The sequence below is a fragment of the Arvicanthis niloticus genome, chromosome 7 (assembly GCF_011762505.2).
Source record: "Arvicanthis niloticus isolate mArvNil1 chromosome 7, mArvNil1.pat.X, whole genome shotgun sequence".
NCBI lineage: Eukaryota > Metazoa > Chordata > Mammalia > Rodentia > Muridae > Arvicanthis > Arvicanthis niloticus.
Window position 1 is genome coordinate 4,596,774 of NC_047664.1, and position 9,739 is coordinate 4,606,512.

The window sequence follows — 9,739 nt, forward strand, 5'->3', positions numbered from 1 at the left end:
TTTCAGAGAAGAAATGATGAGGAAGAGAACTAACAAGGACCAGAGCAGTGTGGTGCATTTAGGGGACAGAGAGTAGATCTCCATTTTGGAGTGAATAAGCACATTATAGCAAGAGAAATGCCCACAGAGGAGCCTGGAGACTCCATAGGGCACCACAACAAACATGGTGGACTTGTCTCACTCAATGGAGAATGCCCTTCACCTCTCCCAGGAGGCGCCTCATCCTTTTGTGGGCACAAGAGTTAAGCATTTGATCCATGATTAGGCAGATTAGAGTCTTCCTTCCCAACATTTATTTATTCTCAAGGTTAGGTAGGCTTGTATGAAGAAGCCTGTGGAGACCACACCCATTGATGAACATGGCGAGAGAGGTGGAGGAGCAGAATTTGCAGAAAAAATGGGTCAAAATTTCAGAAGGAAGCAGAGAAGATGGTTCTGGAAGCGGTGGGGGATGAGCCAGCAAACCTGAGCTTTTGTCCCTGGTGATCACTAGCTTTCTGGTTGAACTGGCAAGAACCTCTTACTCTTTATGAGGACAGCTCTCTTTCTAAGGTGAGACAGATCGTCTCTCTCTCTCTCTCTCTCTCTCTCTCTCTCTCTCTCTTCCTTCCTTCCTCTCTTTATTTCTCTCTATTTCTTCCTTACTTCTTTCTTTCTTTCTCTCTTTCTCTTTCTTCCTTCCTTTCTCTCTCTTCTTTTCTCTCTCTTTCTTTCTCTCTCTTTCCCTCTTTCTCTCTCTTCCTTCCTTCTTCTCTTTATTTCTCTCTATTTCTTCCTTACTTCTTCTCTTTCTTTCTTTCTCTCTTTTTCTTTCTTCCTTCCTTTCTCTCTCTTCTTTTCTCTCTCTCTTTCTTTCTCTCTCTCTTTCCCTCTTTCTCTCTCTTCCTTCCTTCCTCTCTTTATTTCTCTCTTTTTCTTCCTTCCTTTTCTTTTTCTTTCTTTCTCTCTCTTTTTCTTCCTTCCTTTCTCTCTCTTCTTTTCTCTCTCTCTTTCTTTCTCTCTTTCCCTCTTTCTCTCTCTTCCTTCCTTCCTCTCTTTATTTCTCTCTTTTTCTTCCTTCCTTCCCTTTTTCTTTCTTTCTCTCTCTCTTTTTCTTCCTTCCTTTCTCTCTCTCCTTCTCTCTCTCCTTCTCTCTCTTTCCCTCTTTTTTCTCTCTCTCTCTCTCTCTCTCTCTCTCTCTCTCTCTCTCTCTCTCTCTCCCCCCCCAATGATCTTTAACATGAAGCATTTAGATTTTTATCCTGGCAGAAGTGAGTAAGGAGAACTGTGCGTAGCAGAGGGCTAACAACTGGCTCTATCTTTCAGAAATGTTTCTGGCTGCAGAAAAGGGCCACAGGGAGCAAATGAAAGGCTCTGGCACTGGACTGAGCAACAGAGGAAGAGTCAAGAACTCAGGCAGCAGCCAGAGTAGCCTGAGAGAAATCTGGGATGTGTAATTGACAGGCCAGCTCTTTGGGGCTGTGTGTTCCCGGGGCAAAGGGGGTGAAGAATAATTTTCAGCGTCTAGCTGGATGAATCACAAAACTGCACACAGAAACCAGAGAGACAGAGTCCTATTTTGGAAAAAGACATTCTGCTTTGTTTTTGACATGTGTTTGAGGAGCAGCCTGTGGCAACATCTGGCAGGGTGGAGATTAGTTAGAATAATGACACATGTAAGCAGTGTCCACCTGACTCATTTAAATTCCGGAAGACACTATGCACGAAGAAGGAGGTGAAGGGTGAGAGAAAAGAAACATCAGAACACTAGCATTGTTAGTGAGCACAAGAGGAGAGGCATCAGTCAGCCAGAGATGTGAGGAGGGTTAGACAGACTGATGGGAGAGTCAGTTCCGCCAAGGGAGGGGTGTGGACACACCTGTCAGATTGTCCTGATGAACACCGAGTGTCTTCAGTACTTGAGCTGTTGTTTTGAAAGAGAAGAATGTCATCAAAACAGAGGGAACCAGATAAGGTCACTCTGGAAGAGGAGTGACTGCTGGCCTCTCTGCAAGCTGGGATCTGAAGAGAGGAAGACACCGTCTAGGGAGGTCCAGTCTGATGCTCACAGAGCCGGGTCTAGTTCTTGGCTGGCTCCCAGTCCACACTCTACAGTGTGACCTTGCAGCTTCCTTGTCAAGCAACAGTCTCTCTCTGCCCCTGGGCCGGCTTTGTGAGTCACTTTTGTAGGTTGAATGAGGCAGAAGGTTGAAATACCGTGTCAGCTCAAGAGGCCCAGAGTACCACTGCTCCCTCTCTCTCACTTGTCTTCCTCACCCTCTTCTCCCTCATCCTCTCCATCTTCCCCCTCCCCCTCACTATCTTCTTTCTCTTCTCTTTCCCCCTTCCCTCTCCTTTTCATTCCCTCTCTGGTTTCATCCCACCCCCATGATAAGGAGTCTGAGCTAACATAGGATGTAATCAGGCATTAGAAGCTCTGTCACGTATGTCACCATAACTAACACTCTGCTGATTCTCAGCCATGTGAGACCGACCGTCCTTGACTGTCATAGTGACATCTGACTGTATCTGCAATGGTTCTGGTAGACTAGTCTCTATAGATCTATATCATTGGTTTTTATTTTTTTATTTTTTGGAACTGTCAATAAATGTTCTCCCAAGCCAACCCATGGGCACAAGGTGTAAGACTGCATAGCCCTTATATTTACTCTCAGGGACTTCTAAGCTAGAACTGCCTAGATGGATTCATTCACATTTTGGGGGGTGCACTGTCCAGTAGCAAACTGACTCAAGAGTCTGTTGGAAGGTTTGCACTGAGATGTACCTGCAGAGGTGGAGAAAGACTCAATAGGAGCCTGCCGCATGGAAGTGACTGTAGGAAAAGGCAGAGGCTTCCTTTGTTTCGAGCCAAGAAAACAGACGGCAGCAGGAAGTACCACTCCAAATTCAGTGTCACTGGGATTTCCACCAGAAATTGTGAAAAGGGTGAGGGTTTCTCTAGCCACATGTCTCTGAACATGCTCAGACTTTAACAACCAACCAAAGATTAACACCCAAACCCACACGTCCCCTTGTCTTTAGAACTAGAGGGGACCTGAGACACGGCTCCCTTTGCTTCCCCTGGTGTGTCAAATGCTGCACTGACAGCAAAGGAGTAATCTTCAGTTTGTATATAATGAGGTCTGAAATCTCCATCCCCGCACATTGATCACGGATCTTATTTCACTAGATAAACTGACAGCAGTCTCGGGTACTTAAAAAAAAAATAAAAAATAAAAACTCAGCCTAACCACCCACATCTATTCACTGCCTCCCACATTTCCCCTGTCACTTCCGTGGTTCGGTCATCTTGTCTGAGTGCAACAGTTTCCAATTTTACCTAGATTCTTCCACAGCCAACCCCTTCTGCAACAGTGTTACTTGTCTCTATGGTTAAAACTCTCATCCAGGAGAAAGATTTGGTTTGGAAGAGAAAGACCACCTCTAGACTTGCTTCCTAGCGTTTCACCTCAGTGTGCTGTCTGAATTACTCCTCCTGAATCACTATGTGCTGGGTAGTGTTCTGAGTGTTCAGAAAACACCAGTAAAAACAAACAGACAAACAAACAAACAAACAAACAAAAAACCAAAGTACCTTGTTCCCCAATGGTCACTCTGTAGAGGAGTCAGACAACAGAAGACAATTGTAGTGATCATGTGTCATAGTTAACATCAACTGTCAGCTTGCCACAGCCTACAGTTTGTTGGAAAGGAGTCTTAACTGAGTACTTGCCTTCATCAGTTTGTCTATGAGGGGCTGTCTTGGTTGATAATTGTCATAGCAGGGCCCAGCTCACGTGGGCACTGTTTTCTGGGCAGGTGGTCCAGGGCTGAATAAGAAGAAGCTACCAGAGTGTGCATGAATGAGTCACAGGCAGTGTTCCTCCGTAACTCCTGCCTCTGGGTTCCTTGAGCTCCTGCCTTGACTTCCTTCAACAATGAACTGACCTGGAAGACAAATAAGCCTTTCTTTACCTAAAGTTGCTTTTGGTTAGAGTGTTTCCTTTTTTTTTTTTTTTTTTTAATCACAGCAACATAAAGTAAACTAGAGTGCCATGTTAATTATAATGTGTTTGGAAGTGCAAGTATTATGAAAACATAACAAGCACAGGGGTGAGTGGCGGTGGGTTGCATGCCTGCAATCCCAGCACTTATGAGGCACAGTCAGGAGTGACAGACGTCATCTGGGTTCCATCCCAAGCTTGAGGCAAAAGGATAAAAAGGGATAGTGAGAGCTGACTGAAGGTCCTGAGAGACTCACAGTAGAGGGAGGTAAAGATGCTATCCTGAGAAGATCTGGAGAGAATGTTCTAGGTGGTGTTCCAAGGTGTTGCCTCACTCCTCATTTACATCTATTGACTCCAGAGAATTTACAGTATGATTAACTTTTAGGCCAAACTGTCTCTTCTCTTTCCCATGTATGTATGTATGTATGTATATATGTATGTATGTATCTGTCTATCTATCTAAACATGCAGCTGGCACATGTGAGAGCACGCACGCGCGCGCGCACACACACACACACACATACACACACACACACACACACACACACACACACACACACACACTTTTATTTAAATGCCCAACTGTTGCTTCCTGAGCCAGACCTGATATTAATTTTCAGGGTTCTTTGTGTGCCAAACACAGAAAAGCTGGACTTGTTTTGTGCCAAGTGTCACCAAGAATAGCTGATGCTGGAAGATGTGACTTGTTTCCATTAAATAAACTATCATAAGAGCTGTAGAGATGGTTCAGCGGTTAACAGCATTGACTGCTCTTCCAGAGGTCCTGAGTTCAATTCTCAGCAACCACATGGTGGCTCACAAACATCCGTAATGGGATCTGATGCCCTCTTCAGGTGTGTCTAAAGACAACAACAATGTACTCATACATATAAAATAAATAAATAAATCTTAAAAAGAAACTACCATAAAGCTATTCCATAATATTCATAATATTCATAATATTCATGTAAGTTTTTAATGTACTAAGAAGCAGCAGATGCTGGCGCCACACGCCTATAGTTGAGCACTTAGGAGGTGGAGCCAGAAGATCTGTTCAAGGTCATCCATCCTTGCCTACAATAGCAAGTCCGAGATCTGCCTGGGCTCGTACCCAGTATTCCGCCTGCATCCTTCAAGACACAGGTAATTGCCATTTCTAAATATTTATTCTGTGACAGTTGCTTCTCAAAGTTATTCCCTGATATTTATTCCTATCCTTCTCCAGGTCCAAGGTCATCCTTGGATCCATAATTTTCCAGGTAAGGAGATGGAGTTCTCATAGCGAGTAAGTTTTAAAGCCAGGATTTGGTTTCCAAGGGCGTGGCCATTCCTCTGTCCCCAATAGTTTCTTTTGTTCCTAAATATCTTTACTACACCTAGGGAACTTGTATATATGACACAATTAGGAGTCATTTTAGAGCGCAAAGCTCGGCAGTCAGGAGCTGGAGCTTTGCCGCTTTGGAGTCGGCTGCAGCACAGCTGTGCAGTCGTGACTAAACACCTTGACTTTCTTCCAGTTTCCTCATTGGTAAATTGTGTATACCAGAAGCACACACCTCATAAAGATAATCCAATGAAAAACAGATATAAAGTACTTAGTACAAACCTCATGGGAGTACATGCCTGTAATCCAAGCATTTTGAAAGCTGAAGCAGGAGGATCATGAATTTGAAGTCAGCCTAGGCTGCATAGTGAGACCCTGTCTTAGGATGAAAAAGAGAGAGGCGAAAGGGGGGAGGGGAAGACTGCTAGGCATCGTTCCACTTACATAATTGCTAATATATGTTGAGATTTTATAGTTGCTAACGCAGCACTTTAGAGAACACATGCTTATAAGTGTATTTCTGAAGGGTGCAGACAGAAGGAGAGAACTGGCCAGAGAGTGTCCTGGAATAGGACTGGAGAGCAGAGACAGCATGAAGACTCAGTCCTCTCCATGGGTGCTTGTAGCACTGTGTACATTTACATGCCAGATTTTATATTACCTGGTTAAGTGAAGAAAGAAGTCATTTCTGTGAAAGTTGTATTATTCCCACTGTATGGAATTTGAGATAAGAAGCCATTAGTGGACAAGACTACTTTTCAAATTTCTTGGAGACATGGAAGAAGGTAAAGAATTTTACGTGAGGAACAAATAACTGGGAAACATTTGATAGCAATATTCTTGCAAAGTAGAAGGTAAAGGTGGGAATGAGAAGCCAGCTAGGGTGGTCCCTCCATGGTAACTTCTGGATACCACTGACACATGACTCCTAGGGAGATCATTTCTATTCACCCCAGAAAGAGAGAGCGATAAGAGGCTAAAAAATTATTCCATCCAAGTCCAGCTTGGTGAACTACAGAGTTTACTGGGGTTACTATAGGACCAGGAGTGAAGAGCTGCCCACAGGAGCAGGGGTGGCTTAGGAACATGGCTAACTCAAAGACTGATGCTATGCCAGAAAGCTACACTGTAGGTTTTTTTTTGCCATGACTCCCCAACTCTGCATCCCTCCCTGACACCTTTTAAGTACATACGTTATCAAAGGGCTCCAGCAACTGTTAGCTGTTTCTGGAATCTCTAGGAAGGCTTGTAAGTTTGGATGTGTATGCCCTATGTCTGCTTCTGCTTAGACAATTGATGTCTTACACTTGGAAAAGTGGAATGATGTTTGGACTGGAGAGTCAGAGGAACTTGGGTTTTCTATATGATTGGCCATCTTCAAAAGTCCCCGAGACAGCTTTTCTTGAGTACAAGCTGGGACTAATAACCACATAAGGCAGTCTCTCTCCCTTTCTTCTCTCTCCCCCCCCTCTCCCCCAGTTTATTTATGTGTATGAGTGATCCATTTGCATGTAAGCCTGTGTGACAGACAAGGGCATCGGATCCTATGGTAGATGGTTGTGAGCCACCATGTGGGTGCTGGGAATTGAACTCAGACCCTCTAGAAGAGCAGCAGAGCTCTCAACCTCGGAGTCCTCTCTTCAGCCCTAGAATAATGGCTCTCAGGCTTCCTAATGTTTCAACACCTCCTGCTGTGGTGACCCATAAAATATCTTTTGTTGCTACTTCATAACTGTAATTTTGCTACTATTATGAATCACAGTGTAAATATCTGTCTTTTCCTATGGTCCTAGACAATCCCTGCGAAAAGGTCGTTCAACTCCCAAAAGGGTTGCGACCCACAGGTTGAGAACTGCTGACAAGAGCTTTTAAGAAGACCAAATGCAACATTGTTGGAAAACCCACAAGATACATACTTGCCTTTAAAGAAACAGATCAATGAAGAAAGAGAAAATTTTGGTCGTAGGCATTCAGCTGCAGAATGCAAACATTTTTCCTTTTGAATAAAAAAAAATTTATTTATTCTGTGTGCATTGCATGTGTGGAGGGGGTGGTACAGGCACGTGCAACAGTGCACATGTGGAGGTCAGAGAACAAGTTTTGGTTGTCTCTTTTCTCCTTCTATCAAGTGAGATCCCAGGATCAAAATCAAGTTCTCGAGCTCACTGGCACCGGCCTGAGCCTGCTAAGCCACCTCACCAGCCCAGTGTATCTTTCTGTAACACTGATTCCAGTGGGGAGACAGAGGAAGGTTGGCGGAAAGCCAGATTCTCGTTTGCACAAGAAAGTTCATTCTGAAGAGTTTTCTGACAACATTGCTCTCCTTCCTCAAGCACTGAGACTGTAGGCGCTGTGCCAATGCAGCCAGCAGCCTGGCAGATAGTTTGATCCGATTCTGAGACCCAACGACAGGCCATTTGCACCATATGCCATTGACACATTACTGTAGGCAAGGACGCTAGTTACCCAGGGAATCCATGCTGAAATGCCACTTACACTGGGCACAGCAACTTCAATGGCAGAAGTTCAGCAAAGCAAACAGTGAGAGTAGCCAAACAGTGACTGAAGTGGAGAGGACAAAGGGGGGCAGGGCAGGGCCCAACGCTTAACAGAGTTTTTGAGGTGTGGTACTACACTGTGCTTCTAGAAGAGCTGCAGAGTCAGCAGATATGAAAGCTACGAACAGTCTGGGCTTTGTGCTGCTATGAGTGTGTGAGTGTGTGTGTGTGTGTGTGTGTGTGTGTGTGAGTGTGTGCATGTGTGAGTGTATGTGTGTTAATGCGTGTCAATGTATGAGTATGTATGTGAATATCTGAGTGTATGTGTGTGTATGTGTGAGTGTGTGTGAGTATGTGAGTGTGTGTAAGCACTGTGAATGTGTGTGTGAATGTGCATGTGTCAATGTGAGTGTGTGTGGAAGGGTAAAGGCCAGAGTCAATGTTGGGTATCTTCTTTAATTGCTTTCCACTGTATTTGTTGAGACAAGATCTCTCATTGAATTTTGAGCTCAAAATAATGATTTGGCTTGACTGGCTTCCAGCAAAGCCCAGGGGTCTCCTTGTCCCCACCCCCCTGTGCTAGGATTACAGGTGTTCACTGCTGTGCTGAGCTGTTATGGAGTGCCTGGGCTTGAATTCAGTTCTCATGCTTGCACGACAAGAACATCGGCAGCCGAGCCATCTCCATGGCCCCAGTGTCTGCTTCCTTTGTGTGTGCTATTTTATATGTCCATCAGGCCTATGACATGTGTCTGTTGACACCAGTGGGCAATGCTCCAGTGCACAAGAGTCACCTGCATCCACTGAATTCTACTGTTAAAAAAAAAAAAAAAAAAAGCCCACGACAGTGGCTGCCAGGTGATTCCAGTAAATGCCCATGGCCTGACTTTTCAGAATACAGTTTGGTGGGAACACTCTGGGCCTTTGGTTTCTTTCTCCCCCTTTCCCAGTCCTGCTTCTTGGTTACTCGGAGCAGTAATGAGCTTTTCCTCCCCAGCATGAGGACAGGCTCACAGCCAGCACAAGAAAAGGCCTGAGCTCGTGCGGGGCAGACAACTTTATCTCATGGGTAGATCACACAGCTGTTTCTTTCCTTCTTCCGGGATGCAACTAAGCTAATGACTTTTAAAGTATGGGTAAGGCAGTGCCACGAATTCCGAGAGACAGTGTCACGCAGCAGGAGAACTACTGCAGACATCATCAAAGGAACTCCGAATGAAATACCCTCCCACTCTCGCCATCAGACTGAAGAATCTTCCGGGAGCAAAAGAATCTTTCTAACTTAGGACACCTTAATAAACAAATAGAATCACCACCTTCATTATTTTCTTCTTGGCAATTGTGGCCTGTAAGCCTATTAACATTAGTTCTTTTTTCATAGGAAACTCCGGGGGAAAATATCTTAGATATAAGATGAGGCCACCAGAGAACATAACTATTTCCCAGAGTTCACTGTGGTGAAGAATATGAGTTCTGGCCATCAAGGACTGGCTCTGGAGTCTGCTTTCTAATCCAAATGTAAGTCTCTGACCTTTATTTATCCTATAGTGACAACTAACAATTCATTCAACTTCCTTTCCTCCAATCTGACTCATTATCTGCAAACTTGCATAGACGAACTTCATCTGGAGGGGTCATTGAGAGGATTAAAGCACACATGTGTGGTGAGACTCACGCTTGCTAGTGTGTGGGGAAGATGGCCGCCTGGTTCTGAGAGCATGTGCTGTTTTTGGTTTTCAGTGTTGAGACATTGTTTCCACTAATTCTTAGCCAAGTCCAAGGATGTGTTTAAATCCAGAAGTTCTAAGGCTTTCTGAGCATCTGCACTGCACTCACTGGGCTGTCACATTCTACAAAGGACTGGAAGAAGTAGAAGAGGTTTGGCTTTGTTTGCTCGGAAGAGCCGGGTCAGCCCTGAGCTTCCGTCCTAT

At 44.6% G+C, this 9,739-nt stretch overlaps 1 long non-coding RNA gene across 1 annotated transcript; it reads left to right on the plus strand.

Moving 5' to 3' along the window:
• Positions 1 to 249: 249 nt before the first annotated feature.
• On the plus strand, positions 250 to 7,332 carry LOC143443002 (uncharacterized). Its single transcript, XR_013111652.1, has 2 exons — positions 250 to 5,245; positions 7,104 to 7,332. It is a non-coding gene; the product is annotated as an uncharacterized LOC143443002 (long non-coding RNA).
• Positions 7,333 to 9,739: the final 2,407 nt, after the last annotated feature.